The sequence below is a fragment of the Amblyomma mixtum genome, chromosome 2, assembly GCF_055824585.1.
Source record: "Amblyomma mixtum isolate Tamu chromosome 2, ASM5582458v1, whole genome shotgun sequence".
NCBI lineage: Eukaryota > Metazoa > Arthropoda > Arachnida > Ixodida > Ixodidae > Amblyomma > Amblyomma mixtum.
Window position 1 is genome coordinate 497,067 of NC_143013.1, and position 19,537 is coordinate 516,603.

Consider the following 19,537-nt stretch of genomic DNA (forward strand, 5'->3'; position numbering starts at 1 on the left):
CTCTGGCGTCGTTTCTTTTCGTCTGTTACATTGGTTTCGTCTGCATTTTTTTTTTTGGTTCTGTTAGGGTTAGCATAAACACCCGGGAACCCGCATTGTTCTCGCAAAGGAACAGTGTGTTCCCGAGATGATGAGCAACTCACGCGCGCAAAACCACCCTCTTTCTTACTCGGCCCCCACCCTAAAGAAAGCCTCCCCCCTCCCCAACGGAGAACCCTCATTCTTCAGTTTCCTGCTACCGCACAGAGCAGCGTTTTGCCCAAGCAACAACAGCTGAAACGTGAGGGCAACCAAAGAGCACCCTTCGCTGAGCTGGGGTGTCGATGCTGCGGGTCCGCAGCGCAGCACAAGCGCTGCCCCTTACCTCCCTCCCGTCGTCCTGTGTGCTCCTTTTACCCTCAACTTGTGGAGGGGCCAGGCGGCGAAGGCGCCGCAGCCGCTGATGAAATATGAGGGGCACCCATCGATAACCCGGCGGACCTGTCAGCCTTTTTCCCGGTACCCGCTGGAGGGCAGGCCGAGACAAAGCGAAAAATCAACCGCCTTTTACTTTGTCCGCGGGGCCTTATTCTTTTTTTTTTTCTCGCGGTGCGGGCATAAAGCGCGCCCTTAGTCTGTTCTTCGAGCAGTCGCTTTCTTTTTCTTGCAGGGCACCGCGTTTCCTCCGACGGACTCGCATCACTCTCATCATTTTTGTTTGTTTGCTTGTTTGTTTGTTTACTTCGCTTCGAAGCACGACACGTGTTTCTTCAGCTTCGCTCTCTTGTCTGATTTCTGGGAGCCACGGAAAGCAGAGAAGGAACGGGGCGGTTATTTAGAGGCCTAATGATTTACAGGGAATGAAAAAAAAAAAAAACGCGAAAAAGAAACGCTCACCTGGGTGTCACGAGGAACGACGGAGAGAGCAAACGCGAGGAAAGCGACGGGGGAGAAAAAAAAGGGGGGGGGGGAGGGATAGCGGGAGGATGGGGTGTCAGGGGGAAGGATTCCTGGGCTCCTCTATTTCCTCGCGTTGAGAACACGTCGGAAGGTTTCTTGCGAGCGTGGCGGTGCATCGTCACCGCCATCTTACTTCTATTGTGCGCGCAGTCTCTGCCGGACCGTCTCCCACCTACCCCCTGCCGAAGGCATTGTTCACGACTCCACGGGGTGCCCTGCGGGAGCACCTCCCCAAACATACTCTGTGTTCTCGTTGCCGTCCAGGCAACGGGAGCCCCTGTCGACTGCGCGAGCAGGGAAGGCCTGCTCAGATGGATCGCCCAGCGTGCGACGCAGTCAGGTGCCCACTGTGTGTTTCTTCGTGTGCGGCTTTTTCGAAAGGGAATGGCGGCCCGACACCGATAGCGGTTCCCAGGGAAGGAAAGCAGCAGACGGAGGGGAATAGAAGGGCGGCGGGTTGATCCCCAATTAGAGCCGCGCCTAGGGAGAACTGTTCTTGGTCGCTTGGAAGGTGGGGGAGAAGGTGACGCCCGGGTACGCGTTCGCCTGATTGTCACGCGACCTCCGAGGGGAACCCACGCAGAACAGGACAGGGGTCAGACTCATATAAGAGACGGTTTAACGAGGGTCGGTAGGGGTTTTGGGGTACCGGGTTGCTTTTGAGGTTCTAAGTAGAGACTTTTCACCTTTTCCCTTGACTGTCTTTCTCCTCATTCTTCCCCCGGTCAACAAGTGCAGCTCAGAACGTGAGTGAGTGGTTTGCCGGTTTGCTGTCGAGTTGCTGAATAGAAGGGGCCCAACAATACGACGAGACGTGGAACCCCCCCGCTGCGCTGTCACGCTGAGCGCGTTCGGAACGCCGCAGGTGCACGTCTCTTGAGACTCAAGTCAGCAGTGAATGGAAGCGCTAAATCCTCTCTTTTACGACCTCTGCTTAGTGGCCGATTACGACTCTAATGAGGGCTTCGGTCCGCGAGCCTCTCTCGGTTGGACGCCGGTATGTCCGAGCCTGAGAACCTTCGCGGGTCCGTGTACCGCGCGCCAAATGGGTGGACAGCGAGTCTTCTTCAAGATCGCGTGTGACGGCTCATTCATTAAACGAAGGGAACAATAACCAAATAGGACTCGAAGTATCGATTTTTGAGTTGCCGCTAATGCATGCGAACTAGGTGCGACAGCACGAGCAGTTGCACTCTACAAAGTGTCCACATCAGAGTGAGCATCTATTCGTCAGGCTGTAATAAGTGAAAGACAGTTTGTGTCTCTTGAGAGGGAGCCGTGCAGAATGCTGAAATGCTGTCGTACGGTGTGCTGAGAGTTGCGTACAAATACAGACGACGATCCCATAGGGTAAAAGATTAAATTCCAAGCGGGTGAACGTTTTCAAAATGCGGCATGCAGTAAGGCGGCCACAGCGCAGCACAACAGGGTTAAGTGGATGGATAAGGGAGCTTCTCTCTGTCCTGCACTGAACGCAGTTAGGATGATAATTATGGTGGTGACGGTGGTTATGATGATGACGACGATGACAAATACAATCCGGCGCCGTCATACTCTCGCGACTACATATTTGATTTCTCCTTTCTTTGTACCATGAGCTCACCTCCCCGCCCCCCTCCCCGAGCACAGAACGCCGCTAATCCTGCATGGTGCCTTACATTTAGTTGGCAGTGGAGCTTAGGTCAGAGGTCGCGCCAGCAGATGAGGGGTCTAACTATCAGTATACGTCCTGTAGGCAGAGACAATGATTGGCTCGCATTAGTTACTTCAGCGATCGCGATTGGGTGATGTTTCGGTGGGAAAAGCAATGAAAAATCATGCGCACCGTAGCGCGAACAGATTCGGGAACCCTATCCTAATTGGCTTGCACCAAATGCGCTTTTAGTTTTTTGTTCCCGCTAGGTGAGCCTCATCTGCTCAGTTCAAATGAATGCGGTATGACGGTCTCTTCAAAAGGCCCTTGATGAGTCTTGCTCCACACGTTACCAAGCAGATTTCCTGCGCTTGTTAACATCTTTCTCTCAGCCGCCCTGAAATATGCTTTACGCAGTGCTGCCGATTAATGATACGGGCAATTTTCCACCGCTCATATTCACTTTCTACATGCGGCCCTTCACGCAAGCGGCCCTTTAAGTGCCTCAGTGTCTATGTGGCCCAACTTCTCCAGGCCTTCTTTTAGCAAAGCAGACATTTGGGCGAGTTGGTGTGAATTCATGGTGGAAAAAACAGCGCAAACTAAGACAGAAAACACAGAACAAGAGAGGAGACACTACAAGCGCTGACAAAAAGTAGAGCCCACTGTACAAGAAATTAACTGTAGCAAAGCAGACATTTGGGCTAGTTGGTGTGAATTCATGGTGGAAAAAACAGCGCAAACTAAGACAGAAAACACAGAACAAGAGGGGAGACACTACAAGCGCTGACAAAAAGTAGAGCTTACTGTACAAGAAATTAACTGTAGCAAAGCATACATTTGGGCTAGTTGGCGTGAATTCATGGTGGAAAAAAGAGCGCAAACTAAGACAGAAAACACAGAACAAGAGGGGAGACACTACAAGCGCTGACAAAAAGTAGAGCCCACTGTACAAGAAATTAACTGTAGCAAAGCAGACATTTGGGCGAGTTGGTGTGAATTCATGGTGGAAAAAACAGCGCAAACTAAGACAGAAAACACAGAACAAGAGAGGAGACACTACAAGCGCTGACAAAAAGTAGAGCCCACTGTACAAGAAATTAACTGTAGCAAAGCAGACATTTGGGCTAGTTGGTGTGAATTCATGGTGGAAAAAACAGCGCAAACTAAGACAGAAAACACAGAACAAGAGGGGAGACACTACAAGCGCTGACAAAAAGTAGAGCCCACTGTACAAGAAATTAACTGTAGCAAAGCATACATTTGGGCTAGTTGGCGTGAATTCATGGTGGAAAAAAGAGCGCAAACTAAGACAGAAAACACAGAACAAGAGGGGAGACACTACAAGCGCTGACAAAAAGTAGAGCCCACTGTACAAGAAATTAACTGTAGCAAAGCAGACATTTGGGCTAGTTGGTGTGAATTCATGGTGGAAAAAACAGCGCAAACTAAGACAGAAAACACAGAACAAGAGGGGAGACACTACAAGCGCTGACAAAAAGTAGAGCTCACTGTACAAGAAATTAACTGTAGCAAAGCAGACATTTGGGCTAGTTGGTGTGAATTCATGGTGGAAAAAACAGCGCAAACTAAGACAGAAAACACGGAACAAGAGGGGAGACACTACAAGCGCTGACAGTCAGCGCTTGTAGTGTCTCCCCTCTTGTTCTGTGTTTTCTGTCTTAGTTTGCGCTCTTTTTTCCACCTTCTTTTAACCATGGCGTTTTTATGTGGCGCAAAATTAAAAAAGAAAAAACTTTCTGTACAGTAGGTAGTCTTTACGACTGTCGTGCCCGCGCTGTATGCTGTACTACAGTTCATCTGGTGCGAAGTGCTTGGCTGCGATGACGCGTGAGATTCCGGGTCTCTTGTACCCGTTTCACGAAACCCATGGGGCGTGTATAGACAGTCCTCTTACGCAAATATCCAAAGCGCTCAGATATATACAAATCCCCTCGGCACTCAGAAATCAGTTCCCCCGAAAACAAGAGAGACAAAGGAGACCCTCCATTGTTTCCTCTTCTACGAACGGCAAAGCTTCGCTGACAGGGAACACGTGCCGACCGGAACTGCGCCCAAGCATCGCCGAGCTGCCTTTATCTAAATGGGATCGGCCTCGAAATCCCATCCGCCTCGTTGAAGCCGCTCACGTCATCTCTCGCGACGAGAGGCGATCCCCCCCTGAATAAAGCTTACATGTAGACGTCGCGACGGCGTTGCTATATCTTGAAGTGCAGGAACACGATAAGAAAATGAAAACAAAAAATAAAAGAGCGTGCAACGCAAATGACGTTTCAAAAGCCGACTCGCATTCGAGAGCCGAGAATAACGAAGGCACAGAAATCGAGAGAGCGCGGTGTTGCTCGGCGGATAGAACGAAGTCTTTCGACGGGCTCCTTTTTATGAATAGCGAACGCAGATTCCGAAATGCCTGCGTGTCGGAGTTGGCAGATACAAAAGAACCGCCACCTGTCGACAAGGCATGGCATTACACGGGGAGAAGAGCGAAACGATTACAAAAAAAAAAAAAAAAATGAAAATAAAGGACAAGGAAAGGAGGGGGACTCCGGAAGCAAGCTTCGGTATTATTTCGAAAAGTAGTGATCCTCGTTTCCGTGTCCGTGTGCATATATTGCTTCTTCGGGCGTCCGAGTGCTGAGATAAATGAGCCCCTTAACTGGGTTGCTGAATAAATTTGATCGCTTCGATGCCGGGGATTTCGGATTTTTCGAAGTCCCTTCTTCACCGTAGTTCGCGAGATGGTGTATATGCGTTTTGTCGAAGGCGAGATATTAGGCCCATTCGATTGTGGAAGCGTCGGAATCAATCCCTTGAGCTCGCAGGTGATTTGGAAATGGCTGTTTGAAGACTATATAGAATAATGGTTCAGCAGAGTTTGGAATTATCTCCAATGCCCTTTTCACCCTCCTGAGACCCACAGTGTAATTTGGTGTCACCGACTTTTTAGTGCCAAAGCATTGTTAGCCACTTACCAAACAAATTACGTTTGTCTGCATGAAGCCTCTGAGAGATTCACGAAAGGAAATGAAAGCTGCATAACTGGTTTACTGCGGCAGTGGACACTTAAATGGCATTTTGAGCTACATGGCGGTAGTGGCAGAGATATGTGCGCATGCGTTGGCGTTGAAAACGTTTCCATAAACGCAGCACTGGAGCAATAGGCCGCCGGGGTTCAATGGGTTCATTGGCGCAAGCGTCGACAACGTTGAAGACTCCGCTGATTTTGAGGAAAGGAACGAACTGGCCCCCTGACACTTTCAGGTACGTGCCGATGGTGTCTACCTGCAAAAAAACTTCTTTCACACATTTCGTGCTTAGCAATGCTAAAACACCAGCAGTTTGTTTTAAATGTTCATGATATGATAATTAGAGTTTTAAAATATTCTGCTGTGTTTCTAATCTGTGGCTATGTGCTTAGGAAAGTCCTGCATGGGGAAAATCGCGAAATTTCCGAATTTGTTGCGTTCCTAAGATTGCCTAGAAGTGTCTAGTGTTTTCTCGCCTGTTGCACGTGCATCCGGTTGCATTTTTTTTTTTTTGCATCATGCCGTGAATAGTAGTAGTAGAAAACTTTTATTTAGATCTTTTAAGAGATTCGCGGATTCGAAGCCTCCGTCGTCTTTCGTGGCGCCGGCGACTTGAGGCTTCTCTTCAGCAAGGTTGGGCCCCTAGTCCAGGGCTCCACTGAGTCGCGCTGCATCAGTAGCGTGCCGCACTAAGGCCCTTTGGGCCGCGAGCTCGCTGCTGGTGAGCCGGCTCTCCCATTGCTCCGCACTCGGGAATTCGTGTTGGTGGAATGCTTTATTTCGTTCGCACTGCCATGTGATGTGGTATAGTGTGGGTGTGTCGCCGCACCAGGGGCAGTTTGCTCTGTATTGTGTTGGTGACATCTTGTTATAGATGTACTATCAGCGTCAATTGAAACGCGAACAATCCAATTGAAACGCGAACAGCCCAACTCGCAGATATTATACTAGGGAGGCAAAATACATGAGCAGTTGGTTTTCCCATCGAAGCCGGAAAGACCGCTCTTCTGAAATGTTAATAGCCCACGCCTGTATTTCATGACCAGCCTCTAATATGCTTGATTTTTTGTGCTCGCGTTCCAGTTGTTTTGTTCGCATTTCATTTGACGCTGATAGTACAAGTTGGGGAAGGAGTTTGTTTGTAGCCTACGCCAGCCGACTGCTTCCTCCCTCGTGAGGGCTTTGTGTGGTGGTGGGTACTTGAATCTAGTCCCTCTGTATAGTTGTAATGTCTCTGTGTATCCCCCCTCGCATGCTAGTAGCTGAAGCTCCAGAACATCTGACATGCCTGCTCGGTATGTAAGCCCTCGAGCTAGGCTGTCTGCTGTTTCGTTCCCCGCTACGCCTGCGTGGCCTGGGACCCAGATTATGTGTTGTATGGGTGTCTTCTCAGCAGAGGCTGCTGCCCCACTGATTATCCTGAGGGCCATGCCGCTAATTCTGCCCTTCGTATAGTTTTTACACGTGTCTTTCGAGTCTGTGAAGATGTTTAGGGATCGGCCTTTCCTATAGCCTTCTGCTACCGCCAGCGCGACGGCAATTTCCTCGGCCTCCGTTATGCCCACGACCTCCACTGAGGCGCATGTGGCCATGTCTCCTGTGCTATTAACTACCACCGTAGCGGCTAAGCGCTTCCCTGCATGTACGTACATGGAGGCGTCCGTATAGACTGTGTTCTCTGATCGGCCTAGCCTCCCTTCTATCTGCTCGGCCCTTGCTTTTCGTCTGTCCTCGTGTAGGTTAGGATCCATCGGCCATACCATGCCGTGAAACTTCATCGCACTAAGTACCGCCTTTTTGAGCGCTCTTGAAGAGGAGAGAAACGATGCGACTTTGACCGTTCCCGATAAGGGTTATGGCTTATGGGGGTTTAATGTCCCAAAGCGACTCAGGCTATGAGGGACGCCGTAGTGGAGGGCTTCGTAAACTGCGACCACCAGGGGTTCTTTAAAGTGCACTGACTTCGCACAGTACAGGGGCCTCTTGAATTTCGCCTCCATCGAAATTCAGAGCACAACAAGCTCAACAATAGCTGATACAGAGCTTTTACGGCCCTGAACTTCCTTCCATAGCTGCAGCACCTGCGATTCCATTCTGCGACATATTGGGCACATTGTCCACCGCGCGGTTTCAGCAGTTGCTGTCTTTCTGGTTAATTCCATTCGTTACATGGAGATTTAAAAGCCATAAATTATGTATATTTCCTTATACGAAGCGAAAATCGACGCCCGCCAGTTCGATACATGGATGATCGACTGTCACTCCGTGAGCAGTTAATTGGAAGGCGGCAAGCGTCATGTGAGTAAAAGTCGGGCCCCTACCTGAACAATTCATGCCATGGCCGAGGCGAGCCATAATCACAGGCAAAGAAATACTGTTAACTGAAAGCGCCCATCCAGGGTATGCCAGTGCTCTAATGACGCAGAAATATACATGATCAGCTCTTTTCTCACCTCGTCGTGCTGTTTTGCTGCGGTAGTGAACCAATGGGGTTTTCGGGGTTCATGGTGTCGCCGCTGTCAGCACTGTGATGGTTGCGCCGCCTGTCGTCCGTGACGCGAAACGCTGTCGGGGCTGGCGACGCCCTCTCCCCTCACGTATACAGGAAGTTGAGCGAATGCTGTGAATGCTTATCGCGTTGGATCGCAGCTCTTGCCACACGCAAAGTGCGAACCACGTCAAAAATCTTGCACTATTGCTCTATTGTGTAGTGGGCTGTACAAACAGCTGCAGAAACTTTTCGGGAACGCATTTCTTCAAGTTACCTGGACGTTCCTGAGAACGGGAGCAGTGTAGCGACTGCCGTTGCCTCAACGTGTGGAGAAGCTGAGCTTACTGAAACATTTCGTTCCAATGTTCGTCCAAGAAAGCTGTTCACTTAGGATTCCTCCTCATAAATACCAGTGCTCTTCACAGGAGGCTTGCCCGAGCTTCTTGGGTCACTTATGCAAGAATGTTTTCTTATGGAGTTTGCACACTGCGCGACAGCTGACACGCGTTTGCTGCGGTTTGATGCGGGTTTGCTGGTGTGCAATGCGTCCACGGGGGTAAACTCCGGCAAAAATGCAAGCCCAAGTAAAGATGAATTTGGGGCCAAAGGTACGTTAATTTCAAGATGCAGTGCTATGTAAAGCTTGAATTGCGGTAACCAAATCAAAAATCCCATGCAGCCGGATGGTTGCGCTTGGGTGGACGCCAATCAGTAATTACTGCCTTATTACAGACCCGTTTCGCACGCACAGGTTTAAGAGGTGTACGATAACGGCTCGATGAAGTGAAGATTTCCTCCAACGCTAGGACTAACCCTCAGATCTCGTGCAAAAGCAAGATGGTGAGCAGGGGCTTCCATAGGCGCTAGCGTAAGCGCTGATCGCTTGAACCTAATGAGGGAAAAAGGTAGTGCCTCTCACAACACTGCTAGACTGTTTGTCGAATTAACCTCAGTTTGATTCAAAAATAGTGGCTGATAAAGGTGCAACTGTGTTCAAGAACGCGCTTTATATAGTTTCTGGTAGCCACTAACCTTAAGAATACGATACGAGAGGGGACGATGAAAATTATTCTCGACCTGAATTCAGTGTGTTCGTCTTTCACGTTCAAGCCTGCCTTCGAAGCGCTTTTTCCGGCGCACGTTTGATTCGTCACGCGAGACCGGCCCAAAGCAGGCAGTACGATGTCACCCTGTTGGTTTATTCTTCAGACACAGCGTGTGGACATAAGCATAATTTAAAACAATCAGCTCCAAGCCGTAGCCACGAACTTTTATGACATTTGTCACGCCTATAGCTGCTCCGATTGAGTCGGACCGCATAGCTGTGACGTCATATATAAGTCTGCTTTCGAACAGATATTCAGCGCGCACCCGCACAAACGGCAAATCTCATGAGCGAATTTGTGCTATTCTTCCTGCGGCGTGGGGAAGAAGGGAAGAGCGCCCCAATATCGTGCTGTCAGCGGTCACCGTTTGGAGGCCTTCAGTGGCACCTCTACAGCTGATGCACAGAGCATATAGAATAGTAGCCGTAGTATTAATGCAAGTCGTAATAAGGAACTCAACGACACCAGCACTGCCGCCGCGGTGGCTCAGCGGTTATGGTGCTCGGCTGCTGACCCGAAATACGCGGGTTCGATCCCGGCCGCGGCGGTTGAATTTCGGTGGAGGAGAAATTCTAGAGGCCCGTGTACTGTGCGGTGTCAGTGCACGTTAAAGAACCCCAGGTGGTCGAAATTTCCGGAGCCCTCCACTACGGCGTCTCTCATAGCCTTAGTCGCTTTGGGACGTTAAACCCCATACACCAAACCAACCAAACACCAGCCCTCCTCGACGTCATGGTAAGCTTGTAACCAGTGAGGATTCCCGCGTTCCCCCTTCTGGCCTAATATACTACATGTGTTCAAGCGGTCAGTTGGCCTGCAATGGGAACTCTCAAAGGAGGGTGAAGGGGTCGGGGAGAGAGGTAGAGAGGCAGAGGCGGACACAACTCAAGAACGAAGAAGCAGATTCCCCTCAGATGAGGCCCTCCAGCAAATGGCGTCGACCGCTTTTCATGACGCCGTGGTTAATCCGAGTAAGCAGTAGTTATTTCCCATTCATGTGCCACCGCACGCGACTTCACACCAGAAGGTCCAAGGGGATCGGTCAAGAAGAAGAATCGGTAGAGGCTATTGGCTGGAGGGGCTCCTTTAAGGGAAATTTGCCGCTTTGTTCTTGAGTTGTACCCGACTATAGTGAGGTACAACTCCAGACGTCTTTTCACTGCAAGACAAGGCAAAATTGTAGGCTTTTCGGCTTGTTTTCTGAGCAGTTCAGGCATCAGCCACAGCGGAATATCGCCGAAAGCTTTGCCTCACTTTTAAAAGTTGTAGTCACTCAAGAGACGACCTGAATACGCGAATCCAGTCCTGCCGATACGCACGCTACGTTTCTCTCATGCGCGCGCGTGTGTTTGTTCGTTTAGAGCCGCCGAAACCGTTCTCCTCTCCGTACCGACAGCTTGCTGTGACTCAGGCTTCTGATTCTTCAGTCCCGACCAAACTTCTCCGTCCTACAGCACTGTCAAAGAGCAACATCACACGGGGTGGCATTCCAGTCCCTCTTCTCCGTCCGCACACAATGAAAGCGCGCGGAAAGCAAGAAAGCAGGCAGCCTTGGCTAGTAATAGGCAGGGCCTCGGGCTGGGCGCCGGCATTAGCGGCAGCAGCAGCAGCGGCGGCGGAGGCATAGGCAGCCGTACACCGTATTGTTCGCGTGTGGTCTTTAGTTTACGACGGCCCAGCTGCTGCTATAGTGTCTGGCGGGGACATTTTTACGAGTGGCAATTTATTAGGGGCCGGGCCTGCCCGTTCCCGGATCACCTCCGCTTCCTCCTGCTCCGGCGACGACGACGAAGAATACGCCGCGTACCCGTACAATTCCGTGCACCGCGCCGATTAGCTGTTGGCACCCTCTCCGATCAACGCACGCTCGATACCAACCTGTGGTGTGCGCCACTACGCTCCTCCGCTGCTTTGCACGATGCTGAGCTGTGACGTCAGCGTCCTCTTTTCTGCTGTCGTGCGGTCCGCCAGAAGCGTTTCCAAGGTGGTGACAGTCACTAAAAAAAGAAAGGAATGGTACGAGTAAAACACGGACCATTCTGTAGCACTATAAACAGAAAGGAGTAAAAAGGGAGTACAGTTGCCCTCTAGTGCACTCCCTTTTATAAAAGAGAGTGCGCGCTAGAGGACCCTTTTTACTCCCCTATGGGCGTATTCGTGTTCAGAGTGCAGCTGCTGCGGGAAGCTTCCAGTCTCCATCGCTTTTGAAAGCTGGGCTTTCATTCACGCGCCGTATGTGCGTAAACCGGGCAAAGTGTTGCTAAGCCAAGGGGGAAGCTGATTCTTCACTGCGCCTGGGCCACGATTTTGTCTGACGTGATTTTACGCATTTCCCGATTTTTACACAAAAAATAAAAAAACCAGTTCAATGCATTTTTGCGATCAGTTGCTGGTTTCCGACATATTAGTGTGCTCTTGCCAGAACTCTATAAGGCATGAATGGAAACGTCCGTGGGCACAACCTAATAACACTGCTTCAGTCCTGTCCACGATATGGCATCGATAATTAGGTAACCGGTTGGTAACCTTGGGCGCGTACGTTGCTCGATTCGATGAGAAACGCGAAGGTGTCTGCGTGCTTGTGCTATAGGTTCGCAAAAATTGTTCGCGCTTCAGCTGTGATTCCTTTTGATGTTCTCCATTAGATCCAGAGAACGGATTGTGCCGGCGCACACACAGCACGCGTGCACAAATAGAAGTAATGCCAGCGTGTGGATAGTTAAGTTCCATCTCTTAGTGTACGTTTGTCACTTGTAGGGCCTTGCATCATCTCAACACAAATCCAGCCAGTCTTTCTTACAACCTACCCGCCGCGATGGCTCAATCGCTGAGGCGTTCGGCATGCTATGCAACAGCTTATTCTGATCGTGGCTGCCATGTTTATAGATGATGGAGGCGAAATGCAAAAACACGCGGGTCCCCTTGTGTACGTTTTCAGAAACACAAGGGGTCGGTATTATTCCACAGATCCTAACTACAGTCTAAACACGAATATGCCTATAGAGGAGTAAGAGTGGAGTAAGCTGTCCTCCAACGCACTGCCTTTTATAAACGGGGGTGCTCTAATAGGACAGTTTACTCCCTTTTTAAGCTTTTCCGTTTAGAGTGTAGTTGCGTGCCGTGCCTCGCACATCCCAGCATGTGTTTCTCTGACACCCAAAAAGATCTATGAGAAGCAACCGTGCTTAACAAATCTTACTCCACAATGGTCCTCAGCATTGCACGCAACTCTCTCGACGAGCAGTTTGTGTACAGGCAGCCAGCCCGACGCGTTCGCGTCTCGGCGCCCAGAGCGAGCGGGCGAACCCGAGTAGCCGAGCGGGAGGGTTCCACCGAGGCCGACGCTTCATTAGGGCCGCCGCCGCCGCCTCGCGAACGCCAGTCATAAAGAGAAGGCCGCGATTAATCGCGAAGCCAGCGAGCACGCGCTCCCAATGGCATCGGGAAAGCAGAGCGCGGGAAAGCGATTGTCAGCTGCACCCGAGAACGGAGGGAAATAGTCGACGGCGGCGGCCAAGTCGGCCTGCTCGCCGCGTCGGTCTTCGCTTCTTTATCGTTTTGTTTGCCCCTCTTGTTCTTGTTGTTGCGCTTAACTTCGTTCTTTTTTTCACTCTCTGATACTATTGGGCATTCTTGCTGGGAGCGCGTCTTCGGGCATGCGCCTCTGATTGTTGCTCAGGGCCGAATGTGGTCGCGTTGCTTTCAGCCGCGGCTTCGAATATTATTTCGTTTCTTGCAGAGCTGTGGCGAGGCAGCAGTTGGGCGAAAGCGCCGGATGGACAGAGTTGGCCCATTCGGGGGCAGAAAGTTATTCAAGGGCCGGAAAGTTATTAAGGCCACGCCCTTAATTCGGTGCTGTCGCGGACGAGTGAAATGCAAAAACTAAGAAAAAAAACAACTTTAGCGGTGGTTAAATTACACAATGGCACCCCTGTTTACCTACACAATGTAATGGCCATTCTCCAAGCACTGGTGTCAATGGGGCCATCATTTCTAATTGCCCTCAACATCGACAAAAATGGCCTCATATCGTATGTGTCCTATTTTGCAAACCATCTCGCGTCTTACTTTCACTGAATGATGCAGAACGTGCGATGATCGTAGGGAAATCGGGCTTGAATGCTGCGGCTTCGTGTGCTTGCATGCGCGGTATGCATAATCGCATGGCATCTCGCTCACAGTCCAGCCCTACATCTAAAGCGCAACAGCTTTACGACGTGTCGCTTCAACTCCCCCAAGTGTACTGAAGCGTAGCACAGCGTTGAAGCGAAAAAAACCACACATTGTGCAGTCATATTCTACTGAGTGATCGACGAGTGTAGAGCGGCGACGGAACGTCTTTATTTGTGGCCTAATTTTCTCACTCACTCACTCACTCACTCACTCACTCACTCACTCACTCACTCACTCACTCACTCACTCACTCACTCACTCACTCACTCACTCACTCACTCACTCACTCACTCACTCACTCACTCACTCACTCACTCACTCACTCACTCACTCACTCACTCACAAAGTTTTGCAACTCGTCTACTGTGTAGTCATCTGCGACTATTTGTCACGCCTGTCGCGCAAGCTAATTTCTGTGTCATGCTAATGAACGTCTCGTTCAGCACCAATGGTGTCATCTGACTGCGCGTGTTCGATGTCGCCAGCGACGATGCGTGAACTATTATGCTCCGCATTTGTCGACGTTGCTGCGTACGCTCAGACAATTAATGCCTCGTTCTCATGATGCAAGGTCCATGACCGATCGCGACGCTAGCGAACGCTTTGTGTTTCTACAGTGGCGTTCGGGGCGTTTTCTCCACTGTGCAAATGCTTTCTTGGCAAACATTTGAAACTTCTACAACTCAAGAGCGAAGCTGCAAATGCCCATCAAGGACGCCTTCCAAATGGTCTTGACGTCGTGGTTAATACCCTTGGACCTGCTAGCGTGATACTGGAAACGGGGGCACATGAAAGGGGATTAGCCACGGCTCAATCGGATTACCCGCGGCGTTATCGAAATCGCTCGACATCACTGGCTGGAGGGCCTCTGTTTACGGGAATCTGTCGCTTTGTTCTTGAGTTGTGTCAGAATATAGTATAGTGTTCAGCTTGTGGCATTATGTTGTAAGATGTAGAGAAAGCATGCGTAAAATGCTCACAAATTTCATGCGATAGCGTTGGTGATGTATGTGCACTGCGGTTTCCGAGATATCGAAAGTCGTTGCTCGACCATACATAGCAGGACTCCCTACAAGAACTGTAACTTCGAAACTGCACTTCGCTCTCAATTTAAATCCTGGTTGTGCCACCTACAGGGAAAATGACGAAAAGAACGGAAATAAACTAACCTACATCCATGCCTAGGTCGTGGACTCAAGGAACTGCACGGCACTGCACAACTTGAGTTGTGCACAGCTCAAGCTCTGCAATGAACTACGCCTATCAATCAGTGCAAAACTCATCCGCGAAGTTTCGATTGAAAGTTGGACTGAACAAATACCAGTTTCTTCAGCTACATTAAAAAAGAAAAAAAGTAGCAAACGCCTCAGACGAAATGAAAGTACCCTATATAGCGGCGGTTGCAAAGGCTGTGTTTGCCCTAAAAGTTAGAAGTTCTTACAGACGCACTTCGAGGGGGGAAAAAAGCTACCACTGTAACGACGCCGCCATTGGAGGGCCCTCAAATTGGCCGCGGCCGCCAGCACGCTTGCCGACGAAAGGAACCGCCGCGCCTTGAAACCAGTGGAAAGTGCCGCAAAGAAAATGGCCGCCAGGAACGGAAACAGGCGGCTCGCCGATTACGGCGCGAAAGTTCGACGCTGCACACAGAGAGAGAGAAGGAGAGAAAAAAAAAAGGAATAAGTAAATAGGCAGATAAAGAAAGGCGCCCAGTGCTGGAAGGAAAGACCGCTCCGCCCGCCACACGAAAAGCGCGGGACGAACAGATGTCGGCGGCAATTGTCGGCGCACCTTCGGAGCGGCTTCTCTTTGCGACTCCTCCGCAAACAGACACGCTTTCAGAGAGCCCCTGCTCGCACAAAGCACGGGAGGACAGGTGGAAAGGAACCAAAGCGAAGCATCGGCGGCAGCGGGAATAGCCGAGGGCCCTATTTCCAACCTGTGCGTGTGTCTCGTCTGTGTGGAAGTTGCCCTCCACCGCCGCCGCCGCCGCCACAGATCGTCCATGTCGCCCCTTTCATCCTTTTCCTCTCGCTGTACGCGCAACTGTTCGCGAATAAAAGTAGATTGGCCCGATGATGAAGGCAGCCTGCCGCCGCTGCAACGCTGCATGGAATGCATTGAGCACAGTACATACATGTATACCCTACCTCCCATCGCAGACGAGAGGCCATCGCCCCGCGCACGCAGACGACACCGACCTTCCATAACAGACGACACCAACTATCCACCACCGCTTTGGCTTCGTCTTGTCTTCTGTCATGCAGCCAGCGAGCCAGACCGTGAACGCATTCTCGGTCGGTCGGTCGGCGCGCGTTTTTCAAACACAACGACTGCATACATATCCCGGCAGGCCCACGTCCGCTGCGCTTTGTTTGGATAACGTGCGTGTTTGGGCGAGGATTTGGATCAGCGAGGTTTGAGGAGCGGGCGCGCCGTTGAAAAGCGGTGTCGTCCGAATGGGCGTTCCTATACTGGCATGCCCGTCGCCACAGCCGCAACGATGGACGTGACTCGATGAAAGCCACGCTCCAATGACTCGTCGAACGCCGTCGCGTCGCGACTATCATATGTAGAGAAGCGAGCGCTGCTTTGTTCGAGCGAGTCTAAGCGCATGCGAATCTGTACGTTAGCCACGGTGCCGACGCTTGCATCGACGACGTCCGCGCGGCCCACATACAAGCCGGTGCGGCTCCCAATCGCAGTTCTTATGGGTCATGATGAAAGGCGCCGTGCCTGGGGTGGCGAAATCATCGCTATCAGAGGGGCGCGCACTTCGAGTTGCGTGACGGGGGAGTACGTCTCTGGGCCCACGTAGAGAAAAGAGCGCTCCGTCATAATTGCGTGACGAATAGGAACGCTTACGACAACTTTAAAGCTCGACTCTTTCGCACTTCGCCGGAGTGACGCCAGATTGACAGGGGTCCGTCAAAAACTGCGGCCAATTGCAACGGAACGGATAATCAACCTATGCACTCGTCGCTTTTCACGGGTCATTGTTGGGCCGCGCTACGTTTACGTTGAAAGCTTGTCTCCAACGCCCAGCGATTAGTCTAATATCTCTGAATAAAAAGAACTTATGGGTTAGTAGACAAAGTTCGGATGGACGTAGACGGAATGCAAAACAAACAAAAAAACATTCGACTTGGAGAAGCGGCGTGGCATTGCCAGCGCTGCCAGCTTTGCCCCGGTTTTTGCACCCACAATGAAACAAGTAAATGAAGTCAAATGAAATAGGCGGCATCAAGTTTTGACATTTACGCTGTTGTGTACTGGGCGGGAGTAGTTTTGTACCGCGATTGTTGAAAAGAGAGTGCGACTTCAATTGCCACAGAAAGGGGACGATTGCAAGTACGTTAGAAAATAACGGTGACGTTAATTTCTAGTACTGGCGCTCTGTTTGTGTGTTTTATCGTCCCTTGCTTTTTCGTAGCCAGAGTAGCGTAATAACGAAGTCAAACGGAAAACAAAAGAAGTAAGGGCTGAGGGGGAGTCTTAGTCCGCTCGCTAGCCAACGTTTCGACAATAGAGAGAAAGCACGTCCTCTTGTCGAAATGTCGGCTAGCGGAGTGAAGCTCCCCCACAACCCTTGTTCACTTTGTTCTGTGTTTTGTATACGCACCTTTTAAAGCGAAAGCTTTACTACTTGCACTTTAAGCCTTTGGCGTGGCGCGGCGGTGCCACCACCACCGGCGCCTAACGCCTGCGCTCTCCGCTAGGAGCGCAACAGGTGCTTTGTGACGTCACGCCGAAGAGAAGGGCGACCGACTCGCGCCGTCGCAAGCCGCGGCGGTGCCACCACGGCGTGGCCTCCGCGATCGAAGCGTGCTTTTGAGCAACGGCGCGCGCCGCCGCCGGAGCAGATCGCGGCGGCCACGACCACGGGCGCCCAACCCCTGCGCTCTCCGCTAGGAGCGCGATTGTGGCGTTACGCTGAAGAGATTTAGGCTCGACTCACGTCGCTAGAAAGCAGTAGCTGAGCCAACCACCAGCGCCTTAACATTGCTTCGCGGCGATGCCGCCTACCACTAGGGAGGCTCGTCGTAATGCGCGTAAAAGAGAGCGGCGAGCTACAGAGACAGAGGAAGAGCGTGAAACAAGACTCGCTAAGCGACGTGCCCAGTATGCGGCTCGGCGAGAACGTGCAAGCTCTTCAGTGGATGATGGGGCTGATTCGCTCAGTGTTGTCGACAGTGACCAAGTATATCCTCACAGCCGCAGCGATTATAGTTTCACTACTAGTTGTACATAGAATAGCCAAGTGATCACCACAGCAGCACCAAGGTATACAACAAGTTTCACACAAGCACCACAACAGTATGACTATCATGTGAGCGAGGGCGTAGCCATGGGTATTGCTTTCGCGAATTCCCGGCTTAACCATGTTGAGCCACAGCCATTTTTTCTACAGGCCTTCTTTTGAATGCCCGCGCTTGTCTGACGAAATATGAATATTATTTCACCGAAACTCACTAGCCCAGCAAGAAGTCTAACAAGCGCGAAAGTGCTCAACAGAATACCCTCTCGAGAGGAAAAGTACGTTACCAAACAAACAAAAGCGCATTTCGCACCACGACCACACGTTCGCTGCCGGAAGTTCGCGCCTACCAGGAAGTGGCAACGTCCAGACACACACGCACACCTTATCGTGCAACGTTCACAAAACACACCACGAAGTGCCCGCGGCGCCGCCACCGCCGGACTCTCATCCGAAAGCGAAACGATTCCCCAGAGAAGAGCCCGTAGGGCGGGTGCAGCCTCGCTCACGTATTGCACATCGCGCATGAATGGAATCGGCCATTCTCTGAATATCTCGCGGCGTGCCGGACCCTTCGGCATCAGTGATGGATCGGCCGGGTGTCATTAGGGTTACACGCATACGCGCGGATGCCGCGCTCTTCTCTCTTTATCTATCGCTACTTCTGTGCGAAACACCTCGCAATATATATATATATATATATATATATATATATATATATATATATATATATATAGTGAGAAGCAGCGTTCTTTCGTGCCGGCCGGCTCGTTACGGGCCGTGACGAGACGCTTGCGAGATTGAGTGGGAAGAGATCGGAGAACCCCGCGAAAGAGCGTGGCCGGGGCCAGTTCACGCGGCGCTGGACACGGAATCCGCTTCGCGTCGGCTCGGAAATGACGTTGCTGGACTGCGGCCGCCGTCGCTTCACCGCCAGAGGCGGTCTCTGTTTCCGGCTGACGTTGGCCTGATCAATGGCCGCATTTGTTTTTCCAGTCCCGGACTACTTGCTGGCAGGTCTCGGCTTCCTCTCGGACAGGAAACAGCCTCATGGTCACATGACCTACTTGCCATAGGCTGCTTTCGAACGCGGCGCCAGAGCCGGGCTCCCCCTCGGTTACCGTACAAGGACGCTGTCATCTGCTAGCAGACGATGCAAGCCCCGGCCACCACGACGCCGAAGCAACGCCGAAGCAACGCCGTGCGCTCGATCATGATACTGAGTCTATTTAAAGACTACTATCAGCTTAGCGTAGGTGCATTACAGAACTCAGCTTCGGAGGTATGCTCGCCGCTACTGCTTGCGGCGAAGTTCGCACAAAGTAGCCCAACTCGTTGCGGATAGGCAGATAGACGAAAGCCTTCGCAAAAATGTTGCCAATAAGCTCTATAGCTGCTCCAGTATACGAGTGGTTCACCTGCGATGCTTTCAGGTAAGCGTACAGACAGCATGTCGCAAAACAAGCGAACGAGAACCTCTTGACGACACGAGCAAACAATACGCGCTCGCAGCTTCGAACGCGCGTCCGTGTGCGGTGGATTTCAAGAAAATAAACGAAGATGCAAAAACAAAAAGTCTTGCGATGGCTCAGAGAGCAGCTACGGAGCTCATGTGAAGGTTTAACGCATGATATCTGCCTCCAGGAACACGAAAAGTACTCGAAATGCACACGGAGTCTAACTCAATATGGCTGCCAGCGCGGCGCGCAGCAATCGTCTGCTGCCTTCTCAGCAGCCCCAAGCAGCGCGCGGACTGCCATAGGCTAAAAATGAACGCGTTGCTATGGCGATGCAGGCAGGTGGGCGGAGCTTTCGGGCTGCCCGAGAAAAACAAATACCGGACTCGAGTCCGCAAGTAGTCCCGGACAGTCCGGGACTGAAAAACAAATG

General features: G+C 51.3%; 1 protein-coding gene across 1 annotated transcript in view; it reads right to left on the bottom strand.

The window, feature by feature from the left end:
* Positions 1–11,212, bottom strand: part of LOC149358195 (plexin-B-like) — a 333,650-nt gene extending 322,438 nt beyond the window's left edge. Inside the window, exon 1 of the mRNA XM_089570252.1 lies at positions 11,095–11,212. The gene's annotated coding sequence lies outside the window, so the exon portion shown is untranslated. The remainder of the gene's footprint in view (positions 1–11,094) is intronic.
* Positions 11,213–19,537: the final 8,325 nt, after the last annotated feature.